The sequence below is a fragment of the Lottia gigantea genome (assembly GCF_000327385.1).
Source record: "Lottia gigantea unplaced genomic scaffold LOTGIsca_10, whole genome shotgun sequence".
Taxonomy (NCBI): Eukaryota; Metazoa; Mollusca; class Gastropoda; family Lottiidae; genus Lottia; species Lottia gigantea.
This window is the reverse complement of record NW_008706747.1, coordinates 579,566-597,203: the sequence shown is the minus strand read 5'-3', so window position 1 is coordinate 597,203 and position 17,638 is coordinate 579,566. Positions and strand designations below refer to the sequence as shown.

General features: G+C 33.3%; 1 protein-coding gene across 1 annotated transcript in view; it reads left to right on the top strand.

Moving 5' to 3' along the window:
* Positions 1-127, top strand: part of LOTGIDRAFT_205955 (hypothetical protein) — a gene marked incomplete at its 5' end in the record, with an annotated part of 10,844 nt that extends 10,717 nt beyond the window's left edge. Inside the window, one exon of the mRNA XM_009046051.1 lies at positions 1-127.
* Positions 128-17,638: the final 17,511 nt, after the last annotated feature.

The following is a 17,638-nucleotide window of genomic DNA, read 5'->3' as shown; positions in this document are numbered from 1 at the left end:
TATTCACACATTGTGGTTCCTGCAATCCACTTAAAAACTAAGTGTTTGATGACGATACTCGTCAGGAAATAGTGATGTCATCAAACACTTAATTTTAAAGAAATTGCAGAAACGACAGACACCTGATTGAAAATTGGAATGGTACAAATTCATGCCCTGATAAAAGTTTCAGAAAACTTCTTTAATACAATCCCTTTAAGTACCGTAATATTAAAACTTGCTTCAAATAAAGCCTCAAGATTGCAACTTGCAAGGTCTTAAATTTCTGTGATTTTTTTTCTGGGGTGCGTTTGTTAAATGAACAATTCTACCACTAGTGATTTTTATTTTAATTTGTAAATTTTAACCTCTGAAGATCCAAGATATTATTGACCATACCATAATTGTCTCATGAACCTAGTCTGTTTTATAAAACACTTACATTTCTTTGTGAGTCGATTCATATTTTTAAGAGGTTAATATCCAGTACTTTCCTACAGCACCAACATGCTCTCAGTTTCTTTGTCTTACTCAGATATAGCCAGTTCCTCTGACGTGATATTCAGATGGGATATCAGAATTGGGTTTAGGGCCAGCCATATAATGATGATTTGGATAACTTGGATAAAGATTTGAAAAGCGAGTTTTCAACACAAGTATACCATTGATAAACCAAGCTTCATAGCTACAGAAATATGTCCAATTATAGAGTGGAACATTACCTACAGGGCATTTTATACACCAGTTACAAGACACAGTACCACATGACAGAAAAAATACAAAATACCACATGACGCAACCTCAACACGACAATTTCTATTTATTCGACATAGAGATTCTTCAGCAATATTTTATAGCCGTGTCATGTTGTGTAGTACTGAACTGTGTTTTGTTGTCAGATATTAAAAGATTCATTCTATGTGTCTCTCAAAACCTTATAGTTAACCTTTCGTACAAAGATTAATATTATAGCATGCTTTCATTTATTTCCAATGTATTTCTTCCGAAGTATAGCCCAAGTTATAGCTACATTTCAATATTTATGTTGAGCAATATTGTTGAATCTTTTTCGTTATAGTCTGTTCTTCCCATTTGAGAATTTTGTATTTTCTAACTATGACTGTTTCATTTTATTTATGGTAATTTCATTTCATTGTGGAGATTTCTTCCCCAAAAAAAATTCAGCATTCCAATTCTTTTCAGACCTCGGTGATGAACAGGGCCATTGAAAATTTCAAAAGTTTGTTAAATGTAGCATTTGTTATTGGAATTTTAAAATCCATTTTGATCAGTTTTCTGTATTTTTAAGTGAATTATGGAGTTAACGTGGTTATTTTATTTGTGGGCTTGGCTTATTGCTTTAAATTAAAGGATTTCATTTTTCATTTATGCAAAGCTTTCTGTTTTTTGTTTGAAATTTGTTAATGATATCATGCAAAGTTTGCTATTTTTCAACCACAGGTCTGACTTGAAAAACCTGTTATAGAGGGTTAAAACTCCATCTATTTGATGGGTAGAATTATGAGGTTTTTGAGAAGGAGAGGTCAAAAGTCGCATTTGCAAAAATGCATGTACGAATTTTCTAGGATTGTCATAAAAAAAGATAAGAAACTAATTCTTAAATTTCAAAAAAGTCACAAATAAAAAATGAATTCACATTATTGATAAAAAATAAAACCAAGAGTTTGGTATTACATTGGTTAAATATTAGTTGACAAACCTGGTTACAGAATGGCACCAGGTGATGTCATCCTGAACTTTGACCTCCCTCTTCCAGTGTTGTTAGTTCTTAGTTAAGGTATTGTAGATTCAATACGCCATATTTAATTTCAATTCAATATCTCTCAATTTTGTAATTATTTATTTCAATGTTATATTAGTGATGCTTGGGTCAACTTTCAAATGCAGGATCAGCTTGGATTAGGTCAAATGCTCTTAAAAAAAACATAGATTATATTAATGACTGCATTAAATAGTTCGCACATTTTAAGTTTGCAACAAGGAAACAATACAAAATTAATGTTGTCTTTGATCATTTGAGAAATAACCTGTGTGATTGTACCTTTATTTGTGGATTTGGAACATGAATAAGAAGATTCAGAATTTGGAAGGTTGACCTAAGCTATATGTTATAAGGTATTTTCAATATTGTTGCCGTGTTGCCATTATATTTGTTGTTTTATTAAGACATAGTAAAACTTGTAGATCAAGTCAGATCTTTAAAGGAAATGTCAAGCCTAATTCTATACAATGTCAAGCTATTAAGAACTGTGTCTTATACCTTGACTACAATAGCCACCATTCTTGTATCACAGAAGTTGGTAAATGCAGTAATTTGATTGGATTGTACGCTAGTGAATAAGTCAATCAGAGCTGACGTCTGTAAACAATTAGCTGATTGGCTGTATTCGCTAGAATACAATCTAATCAAATCGCTGTATTTCGTGATATGGGAATAGTGGCTATTGCAGATTTTCACTAGCAGAAAAAAATGGTGGTCATCGTGATTTTCAAGATATGACAGTGTGTTATATGAGATTATATATATTATATGATTATGTCATGATATAATAAAGCAAACCTGATCAGAATTAAGCTTTACATTTCCTTATCATTCTATATGTAAATATTTATTTTTCTTGAAATGCTCAAATTCAACATATTTTTATACCAAAAAATAATAACTTCCACATTTTACCAAATTTGCTGAATCATTTTTGCCATATTTATAAGTAGTCTTGAACAACATTGCCTTAATATTTTCAGATGGGTGCTATCATTGTAGATTTTTAATAATTATAATGTAAATTAGACCTTAATATTTGTGGTAAACCAATACCATTATGAATTAGTATATTGCAATACATGATTTACCATATATGTATCTTATCAAAACCTCCATAGATTTTTTTTAAGTAAAAATTTAAATAATCCTAGTTAAATAAATTGATTAAACCTAGTCTAGATTTATCATGTTAATCAACATTTAAAGATTCTTTGTAAATATCATTTTTCTCCTATCTGTTTTTTTTTTACAGTAATAAAACTTAAAGCAATAAAATTGATGACTTTTTAATTATTCAATATTAGAGTGGAGAGACTTACATTAATAGTGAGTTGTATTGAAAACTACTCAGGGTAATCAGTTGAAATTGATAGTGAGTTGTATTAAAACTACTCAGGGTAATCAGAAGAAATTAATAGTGAGTTGTATTGAAAACTACTCAGTAATCAGTTAATATTAATAGTGAGTTGTATTGAACACTACTCCGTAATCAGTTAAAATTGATAGTGAGTTGTATTGAAAACTACGGTAATCAGTTGAAATTGATAATGAGTTGTATTGAAAACTACTCAGGTTAATCAGTTGAAATTAATAGTGAGTTGTATTGAAAACTACTCGGGGTAATCTGTTGAAATTGATAGTGAGTTGTATTGAAAACTACCCGAGAGTAATCAATCGATAAAAGAATACAGCTCAGTAATCTTAATCTACCAATGATAAGAAAACCGGTAGTGAGTTGTATTGAAAACTACCCAGTAATCAGTTGAAATTGATAGTGAGTTGTATTGAAAACTCTCAGTGTAAGCAGTTGAAATTGATAGTGAGTTGTATTGAAAACTACGGTAATCAGTTGAAATTGATAGTGAGTTGTATTGACTACCATGTAAGTGATGTTTGTGTTAAATCGTTTAAAGAATTCGATGTGAAAGTAGTTGAAGGGAGACAACTCTTGTTAAGCCTTCAGCTGACGACGAGGAAATTTTCTGCAGCAAAATCAGTCGTTCAAAATGTCGTCTTATCTCGCGAGGTTTCACCCATGTCAACATGTAAACAATATGGCCGACTTCTCTCGAAATTTATTGTCGTCCAGCTAAATTTGTGATTTTGAATGGAAAAAAAGTAAGAACATATTTCATACATTAAATTTTTCTATTAATATTGAATTGTGACACATACTGAAAAACACATTTTAACAAAATAATGGTCATTTCAAGGTTGTAAGATCAAGTAAGGAGAGAATGACTGTGGTGGGGGTGGGGAACTTTTTAGTCAGGGAAGATATTTCATCTGCTAATCGATATGCATCGAGAAAAATATGCCAGCCATTTGTTCTTTGTCAGCTAATACTAATTTAAAAAACTGATGCTTAATTTTGATAAATAATATACTTTCTGAGTAGATCTATTTGTATTCCCACTTTGCAACACTGCCCTCGAACCCTAATGAGCTCAGAATTGAATTTTTTCATTTTTTTTCTTGTTATCTCACAAAAATAATAATGAAATTTTCAATCACATGCTATTTGTCTAAGTACATGACTGAATATCTTTTAATCTGGAGATCTGATAAAGATAAATTAACCATTTGCATTTTATATTTGATTTAGTTTTTTCATTGGTTTGAATTTTATATTTGTAGGATTCTTGTAGAAGTTGACATCATGCCAGGAATAGAAAAGGATATCTACCCTAGTAGTAGAGGTCAAGGTGCTGGTTTCAGACATGGTCCGAGTCGACATGTTCAGATAATGTTAAGAGAAGAGTTAAATAATGTTGCTCAGAGATCTGTGGATAATATTATTGCTAATAAAGAAGCTGAAAAGCTTGTGCCTTTAACAGAGGAAGAGGCATTATCAAGGTTAGTTTATTTTATAGCACAATGTTAGACCTTTATCGAAGGTCCAAGAGTTCAACTGGGCATAGGTCAAGACTTTTCAACCCAGTTTCCCCCTGATTTAAGTCAGAGGGACTGACATGGAAAAGGCGACTAGTTGTTCTCAGGAGAGAATAAACCAAGGTCCCATGGTACTACAGGCTGTGCATGTTACAGATCTTGATAGTTCGAAATCTAAAAAGAAAGATAGGTTAATGCTGCCATCCTTGCAAAATGTCCCTCATTGCACTCTGCGTGGTGTTGCCTGTCTGCATTAGATCATACGGTGCAGAAAAGTAGGATGTAAAACTCATTTTATTGGATGTTTAAGCATGTGAAGAGATTCAATTCTTGTTTTCATGATCCTTAATGATAGATACTGTATTTCATTCTGGGATATAAGCTTATTCCTCTAAATATTTGTATTTCTATATAAGTTCAAATTCAGCTATCTGTTTCACTTTTAGGTATCAAAAGTTCACAACTTGTACTTCTGCAATTATCAATGTAATCAATTAGAGACTGAAGATTAAAGTTATATTTTTCTTTATCGTGTCAGATAAATCTATACCCAGCAAAATTCCCTTTTTTTTCATTACAGGAAATTGTTGCCAGAATTTGCACCAGAAAAGTATCATAAAAAAAATCACCCTCTATATGATACTATGACAGAGAAAAAGGTTTCTAAAATTTTTTAAATTTTTTCCAAAGACATTAAATAGAGGCCTAGTGTTCTGTAGGTTGGCAATAGAAATATTGCTGACTATTGCAACATTCCTGATAAATATTCCCTCATTGCACACTGCATTTTATTGTCTATAAGCTTAATCAAGAACAAAAGTAAATGAAAGTATATTTAGATATTATTTTCTCAACATTTCAGAGAGTTCTTCCTACAATACATCGACCTGTAACACCACTCAAAACTAACAGATTTCCAGAGAGAAAAGAGAAAACTATTACAACTGAAGGTAAATTCTCTCGTAAATCTAAATACATATTTTTATGTACATCAATATGATTAACATTAGATTATGGTTCATTTTTATTTTTTTTGTTTGATATTTTTTGTGTCCATTGAAATCTTTCTGTCTAGGGCTTTGATTGGCTGTATTCGCTGAAGTACGTTTCAATCAAATGGCTGCATTCTGTGATATTTTTAACTTATGTTTCCAGAAATGAAGAAACCTAAACCAACTTCAGTAGGAGTTCTTCCCTCTAGATCTAGGTCAGTGTTTTTTTTAATGAAAATAATTGCAGAATGAAAATTGCTGTTGATTTTAATTTTGGGGAAAGGAGAGTGTGATGCTCCCAAATGTACAGGCATAGGCGGTCTTGATCAGCTTGGTAGTTTTCTTCTGGTAATGATGGAAATGGAATCTTTAAATTGAGTTGGGATATAAAAAAGCATAATTATTTTATGCTGAGCATTGCCTTGTTAATAGGTACTAGACTTTTAACAGACTCTCGGAGGCAAGCTGAAATCCTCTTGAGGCCAAGGGACTGGGAGTCGCCAGAGGCCCCTCAGAAGCCAACGTATTTCAGATGGCCTGATATGAATTTTGAGCATTTAGTAGGCTTTTTTTTCTCTTCAAATAAGATATTTCACAGGCCTGAGGGTAGGGCCATGGTTAAATACGCTACTGAGCATATAGGCAAAATTATTGTGGGTTACTGTGGTAATAAATCAAGTCTGAATATTAAGCTATATTATTATATATTCCAGTAAAGATATATCACAGTTAAAACTATGTATGGAGGGAAGACAAGCTATTAATGATACAGATAATACTCTAGATGTTGTGGAACAGGTAAGAAAGAAAGAAAGTAAAAACATTTTTTTACAAGGATAATAACATAGGTTCACAAGGATTTATTCTACAACTCATCCTTGGCCAATCCTCTGGGTATTCATCCTTCCCAGATCATCTGTACCTATATACAGTTGGGGCAATTGGAATGATGAGGAGAGATGACTTATTTAACATCACCAGATTTTCACACGCAGACTGAGATTAGAACCCACAACCACCATTGTTTTACGTAACCAAGTAAATTGTGCTACAGAACCATAGGGAGGTTCTTTGATTAAGTTAATGAAAATCTTGTTAAATATTTTTTATAGGAAAATATTTAAAGTAGGAAATATGCGTAAAATTGGATTTTTGTTTTCAAAATTGATTTTCATAATACATGTATTTTTTCTCACTCAAGACTTGTGTATTTATTGTTGGTTTGACCTTGACATTCAGAAGGCAAATTGACATCATTGCACACTGCACTGATATGATATTATTTTGTAGGTAAATAAAATATCACCTCCAGAAAGTGAAAGGGAAGAGGATAATGAAAGTAATGGAGATTTGAGATTAGCCTTGTCAGCTTTAGATGACCCTGAACCCTTATCAACTAAACCAGCCATTTTATCTCAGACAGGAGCAATACAAACAGTTAGATTCTGTCAGCGCCAAAAACCACCGCCTCGACCTTCTTTCTTACATAAACATAAAAAACGCTTACAAAGTATGTATACACTTTCAACTTCTGGTAGTTTTAATTTACTTTTGTGGGTTCAATCCCAGCATAGGTCGAGATAATACCCTCAAATTTTTCAACTCAGTTTCCCCTTGTCAGAGATGCAGGTCAAAGGGGCTAATCTTTTTCGATAAACCAAGGCCCTGTGTGCTACGGACTGAAATCCCTCGACAGGTCGAAATTAAAAATGTGTAGGCTTATACTGTTCTCTTAGCAAAATTTCTTATTGCACAGTGCACAGCATTGCCAATCTCCTCCACTGATAGGGGGTGAAAGGTGACACAGTGCCTACTGTTGGAAGCACTTCACTATTAGGATTTGAGGTGCTTGAGAAGAGTATGAGAACTCATTGAACAGAAGATTTGTTTAAATATTATAGGTAGTGATAAGAGTAGTAGAAGTATGCATTCTTCATTACGTAGTGGTGATATAACTCTGCCTAGTGAAGATGATGGTATAGTGGATTATGAAGATGGTGGTATTGAAACTGCTGTAGGTGTAGCAGACGCAACTCAAGATGGAAGATTGAGCAATGTCTCTAGTGCTGGCACTGTATGTTAATTTCCTTACTTTTTTTCCATACGATTTTTTTAAACACAGAAAGCCTCACTAAAATAGGGATCTAAAACTTGATGCTGGCATTTTATATCGGGTTTTGTCGTGTCAGTAAAACTTCTCGTTTGGATGGGACTGTGAACTGAGCCTTTGTGTGCTACTGACTTTGCAGGTCAAAGATGTCTCCGTCCTGTCAAAAATTCCCTCATTGCACACTGATGAAATTACTTTTCTTTAAGGCCCAATCAGGTAAAGGATTTAGTACACCATATCTTGGCATTAGACTTGGAAAATATAGAATTGTAGCACTTATCAAAATACAAATCTGATGTTGGAATTGTCTGTAAAATAACTTTTGCCTTTGTTAGTCTCCCAGTTTTGGTGATGCATCATTTCTTAAATTGGGATAGAGTTGTTGGGCTCTGGAATGAGTTTTATACATTCTATGTTTTGTGGGCTGTAAAAGGAAACAATATTTTCACATCGTCTGCTTAGCTTACTAATCTTGAATGAGTTAAAAAGATAGTATTTTGCTGCAGGTCAAATCAATGAAGCAACTGATTGAAGAAGCTAAGATGATTGCCCAACCTGATTCAGAACCTATTTATAAACAACATCTAAAACCTAAACCCCCAAAATCACCAAGATCTCCAAAATCTCCTCGCAGAAAGAAATCTAAGAAAGATTCAAAAGGTACGTGTAATGGACCAAAAGCCATGGCATCATGATGGGGATTTAAACACAAAGCATTTAATTGTCTTATAAGCAACAATGCAAGTCCTGACGGCCATTATGAGGACTGCAGTTTCATTTTGATTTTTATTTCTCTTACAAAATTGTTTTGGGTTTCATTGATAACTGAAATGATAATAATAATAATGATAAAATCTTTATTAAGGTGAAAATTAGGCCTGGCCTTTTTACAATTTTGCCCTTCAACGGAACAAAACATATATAATACAAAATTAACTAAAAACAAAGAAGCACTGATGATTATTAATATCTGTTATTAAGTCTGAAGTCTTGTTTCTCAGTTTCTTTTTGTGAATTAACATTAAGATTTTTTTCTTCAGTCAGTACTGCGACATCAAAGGAAAGTAACGAACAGACTGAAGTACGTACAGAAAGAACGGTAGATGAGATTATAGCGTCATTACGAAACCCTACCAAAGCTGTTGTGTAAGTTACTAATTTAGTCATATGATTTTGCTTTGATTTAAAGGCATACATTTTTATAAAGTTTTACTAAACAGAAGTTGAAATTGGAAGTGGAGACTTTCGTCCATTTTAGGACATTGTTAAAGGGAGAGATTTTTTTTGACCAAGCATACCTTAGTCTCAGAAACAGGATTTTTTCTTAGCTAAGCCAATCAGTGATAGTGTTCACAGCTCACTGATTGGCACTGGAAATTTGAGCCTTCCATGTGTTCCAGAATTATCTGCATTTGAAAGTTAAATAGACAAGCAGTCTTTTCTTGAGATACTGCCATATATAGAAATTCCTAGTTTGAGGTACTTTTGAAGGAATTATTCGATTTTTTGTACATTTCTGGTACTTCTGAAGACTCAAACGGGATTTAGTTTGCGAAAAAAAGGTGCATTCAGTGTCTAATCCTTCTTGGAATCCAGCATTGGAGAGAGAAGAAATGCTGGCAGCATCATCAAACAGATGAATGTTCAAGAGCAGCGACTCTAACTAAAGTGGAAAAAATAAAAGCTAATAAAAACGGAAGGAAAGTTTGGTCTAATTTTCTATTTGATGATATGTTTCAGTGTATCTGATGCTGATAAAAGAATTAAAGAAATTATGGATGGAGTTATATCGCGTACAAGTGCAGTTTTAGGAGATCTGGGTACATTTATATATTATACTTCTTATATTTCCTCAATTTTATTTCTTATTCATTTTATAAAATTTTTTTTTTTTTTTACCTAGCTTGTAGACATCCTCCAAATCCGTTTAAATTTCCTTGTAAATGCTCTAAAATCTAAAGTTTTTAAATCATTTTTTATAAATCTTGGAAAATTTCTGATAGCTAATTTTGTTTGGATTTATTTTTATAGTATAATATTTTTGTAGTTTTCAAATTATTGATATTAATAAGTAGTTACAGCCCAATTTCACGTAAAACATTCACATTCTTGTGAACTTGGGTCTAGATGTTTTTTGTAGAATAGATGCTTAATCCTTTTTATTTCCCCCTAAACATAACCAGACGACCAAATAAGTCTTGGGCAGACAACTCCAGTTGGTGGAAGAACACCAGAAGATGGCAGTGTATTAGCTGATTCAAGAGCAGATTTTACTGTTGGTAGTCCACAAGATTTGAATGATGGTAACCTTAGCTAGATTTTGATTTTAATTTTCTTAACATTTTCCTTCTTTTAAAGGGATTGTAATGATAATATAATTGATGACATAATTTTTTATTGGGGAAACTGATAGCATCAACTTGCACCATTCAAATTCCATCATTGCCTTGTGATAAAGCATACTTTGCGATGATAGACATCATCAAACACTTAGTTTTGGTGGAATTGCAGGAACCATAGACATCTGATCAAAAATTAGAATGGTGCAAATTGATACTATCAGTGTCCCGGTTATGCATAAAGATTTAGAAAACCTCTTAACAATCCCTTTAATAATTTTATAGTATAATGTTTTGACCTGACTAATTTATGGGAGCCGCAGTGGCTCAGTGAGTTAGACGCTTGCTCGCTAACCTGAGGGTCCAGGGTTCAATCCGGGCATAGGTCGAGATAATACCTTCGGATTTTTCAACCCGGTTTCCCCCTGTCAGTGATGCAGGTAAGAGGGACTGACATGGAAAAAGCGTCTAGTCGTTTGGATGGGACAATAAACCGAGGCCCCGTGTGCTACAGGCTGTGCACGTTAAAGATCCCTTGACAGTTGGAAATCGAAAAAGAACAGGCACCCTGCATGGCGTTGCCCGTCTTCATTAGCCCACATGGTGCAGAAAAGTAGGACGTAAGACTCCATTCATTTCATTTTTTCTGACTAATTTATGAACTTTTTTGAAAAATCAGATTTTTTTTAGTTCTTATGAGCTTAAGATTAGGCCAGAAAATTTTGAAAATTGAAACAATACTGTCTATTGATTTTAAAGGGATTTGAAAGCTTTATCTTCAAACTCTATTCACACCATTCTAATAAACCTGTGAATGGTTCTTCTACTTCCACAAAAACTTCATTAAAGCATGAACCATTGTGGCAAAGAAATTGCTACAAATAGAAGTTTCCAATGATGTACAGAAAAAATTCTTTGAAATCTCTTAAATTTCAAAAATTTTGTTAAGAATCTAGAAATGACTGGAAAAGTCATTGTTTTTAATGATTGTATACAAATGTACTCAATTCTATTTTTAGAAATCCTTTTTCTCCCTCCCTTTTGGGGTCTTTACATTCCTATATTTTGACTAATTTGTGGTGTAGATTAGGAATTTTATTTTTTAAGTGCAAAATCTTGGCCTTGGTCAAATGTGACTAATTTGCCTGTTGCTTTGGTGAGATCTATTACTATAGAAAAAGTATTCTTAAAATAAGATATATAAGAATAAATTTCAAAAACTTGTTATGATTTTTGATTGAGTTATTGTGTTCAGCAGATAAAAGTCAAGATGTTGATGCACAGGAGTCAAGCCATGATGATGATGATGATGATATTAGTGATGTTGAAGGTAAGCTGACATTTCTGTTTTGTTTACTTCACTAATCCAGATTTCATTAGTCATTCAATTGATTCAACTTTGATTAATTAAAATCAATTGATTAGAAATGCATATCAGAAGAGCATAATATAGGTTGTACAATATTAGTAAGAAAGTTGACTTTTGTCTCTTTTCTTTAAAAAATTGAAAAAAAAACCCCAAAACATGGTTTTGTGCGTGTTAAAGAACCTTCGACAGTTTGAAATATAAAAAGTAGACTAATGCTGCTCTCTTGATAAAATTTCCCTCATTTTACACTGCATGGTGTTGCCTGTCTTCGTTAGCGCAATCAGGTGCAAAGTAGGATGTAAAACTCCATTCATTTCATTTCTTTTCCTTTAAAGGGGAAGTATTCACAAACTTCAAAGCAACAAGAATTGTGTTAAAATACTTTCTCCCTTTGTACACAGATTTATCACTTTTTTGTAACACTAAAAAAATCATTGTTGGTTTTTTAAGGTAATGGAGAAAAGTGATTTTCTTTTCTTTATTTGTGATTTTTTTTGAAATAGTTCACCATAACATTCAGTTTTAACTTTAGATATTATTATTATTTAGGATTTACAGACAGAACTGAAGACTGTTCAGAATTTACAGATGAGGTATGTACATTTGTTGAAAATATGAAATTGATGGATTTAGATTCATTTTGAATATCAAATAGCCTGACAATATGGATACTGATGCTAGAAACATTCCATTCTATTAAGTCACTTTTGGATCATTTGGAAAGAGTTGTCTTTATATTGCCTATACCAGTGGCAGGGCCAGCCTCCTGATGGAGGTACAAATAGGGGTAGGACCAACGTAATAGGGGAACAAGTGTCGTAGTTCAGATTCTGTGGAAGCTCATAGATGGAAACCTCAAATGGAGAATCTAAAATGTATAAAAATTTGTAAGAAATGAAGCGGCGATGCAATAATGTATACAACGTTTCAACAATTTACATTGTCATCATCAGGTGAAATGATTCTTTATTTATATTTGTACTTTCATCAAATATTTTCAGTTTAAAACTCCAAGTTTAGCCATGGTACCTTCTATTCCTCCTCCATTGAGTGATTTATTAACAGAGAGAGAGAAAGATTTAACAGAAGAAATGGATGAACAGGAGAATGAATTAATGGATGAACAGTCAGAAGTGGTGGATCTTCATAAGGTAGGGATGTACCAACTTTCCGTAGGGTATTTATCAAAAGTAAACAAAAATTGTCTCAGTAGCTTGGCTGCACATCTTAAATTAAAGAAAGAAAGATATCAACTTAGGTTCACAAGGATCGTTTCTACCAACTGGTCTTTGATCAAATCTCTTGGCATTTATCATCAACAGATTATCCAGATTTATCCGTTTGTATCCTCGTATTTTAGGATCCAAGATGGCGAAAAAGCTCATTTCATTAAATTAAATGATTTTAAAGCCACAAAATCTTTTTCAGGCTTGGCAAGATGTTCAAATATCATCTGCAGCTACTTATGAAGATATTGTTAGTGTCCATGGTTACGAAAAGACTTTAGAAAACAGATTGGAGCCAGCCCCAAATACAAAGAAAGGTCCCCCAGTTTACTCTTCCTCTGTATCATTTCTGTCAACATGGGCTCCCTCAAAAAATCAAGATGTCAGATCAGAATCTGTAGCAGAAACTGAACAGAAACCAGCTAAAAGTATTCATCATTTCTGCACCATGACTTCAGAATTCCAATTACCGAAACAGTTTCAGCAGATAGGTAGAAAATATCATACACCAGATAGATTTGTAGGGGTTTACCCTGATCAACCATACCGGGTTAGTATCTTTAAACAGTCAATTCAAAAGATGTTGCTGGGTAATTTAATATTCGTCAATTTCAGTATGTTAGTCTACTTTTTTAATGGGATTGTAAAGAGGTTTTCTAAATATATTATGTGTATCAATTTGCACCATTCCAATTTTCAATGAAACGTATTTGGTTCTTGCAATTTCACTTAATCACATAAAGCCCTTCATGATTAGTGACATCATCAAACACTTAGTTTTAGTAGAATTTCAGGAACCACAGACGTCTGATTGAAAATTGGAATGGTGCAAATACACATTCAAACTTTAGAAAACCCCTGTACAATCCTTTTAATGTATGGAGGTAAAAAAGCAAATATATTTCTGTACAGTGATTTTCCATTGGTATATGTTTTGTAATCCTTCACATTGTGTATTCACATTTCATATTAAAATTTTGTTTATCTAGTTTGGTAGAAAGGGACCAGTGATGCCAGAGCCAATACCAGAGTCGCCAGAGCAGTCAGTGAAATCTGAAGAAAGGTTAGTTAATGCTGCACAGAGAATATTGAAGGAGGCTCAACAACTTGGTGAAAAGACTGATACATTGGAAGACTGGCAGAAGAGAGCTGACACTTTGGTGAGTTCTGATTACAGAATTATATTTCATGAGGCTTGATCAATTTGAGAAATTAGAGATGCTGGTACTTTTTTTTGAGACTTTTCTCCTTTTAAGCACATCTCCTTTGGACAACATAAAAATGACACATTATCCAAATAATGGGTTGACTGGATTTATGATTTTTTTTCATGTCTGCATAGAAAGTAAGTTAAGAAGACTTTTTCTTGACAGTTGTATTTTCTTTTTTTTTTTCAGTTTTCTGAAAATAACATGGAAGCAAAGGGAACACAAATCTCTATAGGATTTGATGAATCAAGGGTTTACTGGGATCCAGCACCACCTAAACTAGATGTACCACCAGCCAGAGTACGGGAAGTACTGTGCCCAGATTACAAGTTACAACCAGTTCACGCTGGTCTTAACCTGTCCTCAAGTCAGGCGTCTGATACTGACAGTGATAATGAAGCAGAAGATCAGGTAGATTGTATGGATCCTGAAGATCAAGCTGTGTTTGATAGGTAAGGTGGTTGCAATGTTTTGCCTGAGAGTCCCTGTTGACAATTCTGTGTTGCCTACTTGGTCTCGATCTAATGAATCATAAAAAAGTCTCTGGAGGTCAACATAGTTCATTCCTCTTTAACAACCAAAATGGCTACTAGTTTAGTTGGCATAGTAACCAGAAACCTATGTGTTACAGGCATTGTATTTTATATATCACTCTATAGCTCATGACACTGTCCTGGTATAATTTCTCTCATTGTTCACACTGTTTGCCATCATAAGCTCAATCGTGGAGTTGGTGGCAAGGGCATGGTGGTAAGTCCAGGGGGTCTCACCCTTTGAAAATGTGGAAAACCTGAAAATACATCTAATGCGATTTTGGAAGTAAAAGTAGTATACATTTTCCATTTTCAATGGCCTGAGAAATGAAGCTGAGGCCTAAATACGCTACTGGTAGAGTCTTATGGGAAGTCAATGTCATGTAAAATTCGTTTGTTTTGTAACATAGTATTATTAACTTTTGTGAAAAATATATGATATTGATTATTATTATTTTTAGAATTATGAGTAGACAATATAAGTCAATGGAAGATTTGACTATATTAAATAAAGCTCAGAAAGTCTATAAAGAGAAGATAGATGAAGGGCGTATTAATCCCTATAATGGTAGAATATTGTCTACACCTCAATCTGATGAAGGTTCAGAAACTACAGGTAATATATCTTATAATTCTATCTGTTTTAGAAGTTATATCTTCAGTTGAAGTTATTTTTACCATCAGCATTACGAACTGATGATCAGTTAATTTAAATTCATTCAGTAATTCATCATCATTGATATCATATGTCACCATCAGCATTACAAATTGATGATCTGTTTATATTTCAGCAGGAGTATTACTATCATTCAGTAGTTCATAATCATCAGTATTATATGTCACCATCAGCATTACAAATTGATGATCTGTTTATATTTCAGGAGGAGTATTACCATCATTCAGTAGTTCATCATCATCAGTATTATATGTCACCATCAGCATTACAAATTGATGATCTGTTTATGTTTCAGGAGTATTACCATCATTCAGTAGTTCATCATCATCAGTATTATATGTCACCATCAGCATTACAAATTGATGATCTGTTTATATTTCAGCAGGAGTATTACCATCATTCAGTAGTTCATAATCATCAGTATTATATGTCACCATCAGCATTACAAATTGATGATCTGTTTATGTTTCAGGAATTACCATCATTCAGTAGTTCATAATCATCAGTATTATATGTCACCATCAGCATTACAAATTGATGATCTGTTTATGTTTCAGGAGTATTACCATCATTCAGTAGTTCATCATCATCAGTATTATATGTCACCATCAGCATTACAAATTGATGATCTGTTTATATTTCAGCAGGAGTATTACCATCATTCAGTAGTTCATCATCATCAGTATTATATGTCACCATCAGCATTACAAATTGATGATCTGTTTATGTTTCAGGAGTATTACCATCATTCAGTAGTTCATCATCATCAGTATTATATGTCACCATCAGCATTACAAATTGATGATCTGTTTATGTTTCAGGAGTATTACCATCATTCAGTAGTTCATCATCATCAGTATTATATGTCACCATCAGCATTACAAATCGATGATCTGTTTATGTTTCAGGAGTATTACCATCATTCAGTAGTTCATCATCATCAGTATTATATGTCACCATCAGCATTACAAATTGATGATCTGTTTATGTTTCAGGAGTATTACCATCATTCAGTAGTTCATCATCATCAGTATTATATGTCACCATCAGCATAACAAATTGATGATCTGTTTTTATTTCAACAGAACGATTTTTACCATCAGCATTACAAATTGATGATCTGTTTATGTTTCAGGAGTATTACCATCATTCAGTAGCTCATCATCATCAGTATTATATGTCAAGGACACCTCATTTTTACCATCAGCATTACAAACTGATGGTGTATTACCTGTATTTCCTCTTGTTAGGTAAGTTCCACAGTATTTTTTGGTTACATTGAAGGAGAACTGGATGTTAGATTTTAATTTTGAATAGTGTAACAGATAGCTGAAATAAAATTCTAAAATCTACTGTAAAGATTTTTCTCACAGACAATGATTGTTAGTCCTAACTAACAAAATTTTTTTAATTTCGTAGGAAGAGTAAATCCCAGCCTGATCTTCTGCATGAAGATGATACTCTGTTAGTGCCACAAGATTTCACTACAGCTATGGAAGAGGTAGGTTGTCGGCCATTTTGTTTTATGTGGTTAACAGATGTGAAATGTAGAAAAATGTTTACTGTTTCTGAATCATTGTTTTTTGCTGTCAAGCTCAGGCATCAGAGTTCCTCTTAACTGCTTGAGAATTTGAATTCTAGAGTTATATGCTGTCAAATTGGAGAGTAAGGAATTCAGAGTTTTTCGCCCACCAAGTATTTTTATAATTTTAGATTCAAGAACAGAAAGCCCAGATAGCTGATATAAGACTACGTAAAGCTAGAGGTGAAACCTTTGTTAATGTACAACCAGTAATACCAGAATCTGTAGACGATGATGAGGTAGGTCGTTCATCTTTTAAATTTCTCCTTTTGTCACACCTTGCTCTGTTATGAAACTTAGGCTAATAAGGATCCTTTCTACCAGCTTCTTCTTGGTCAAATCTCTTGGCATTGATCTTTATTGGATTACCAAAATTCCTTTACACTTTGGTCTACTGGACTTTTTCAAAGTCACCAAACATTTACGCGCTTACCAAGAGAAGAACCCACTAGGACTCTTTATTCAACTATCTAGGCAAATGTCATGATTCCAACACACTAACCAACTGTGCTACAGCCCCTCAACAAGATATAATGTATTTGTATTGCATGGAAAATGTTTGAATCTGATTGTGATTCCTTGTGTTAACCACCCACAGTTTGCTGTTCCAGAAAGTACAAATCTTGTATGTTTTAGGATGAGTTGGAAGAGACTACACCAGATATAGATGTTACAGCTCCAGCATTCTCTCCAGATAAAGGTCAGTGTAGTCTTTTAAACCAGACAGATTTTAATTCTTGATCACCTTATTTCTTTCTTTCTGTGAGTCAACAATGACAACACCAAATCTGTACCTTTTGATTGCCTTGGTAATGTAAAAAAATGAATTCTTTGTCTAAGAGCTATGAACTGCAATTACCTTCAAATGTTAATATACCAATATTCTGTCCTGAACTTGGCATGATGACTGTATCATATCGTTTTCCATTCCCCTTTAGAATATAAG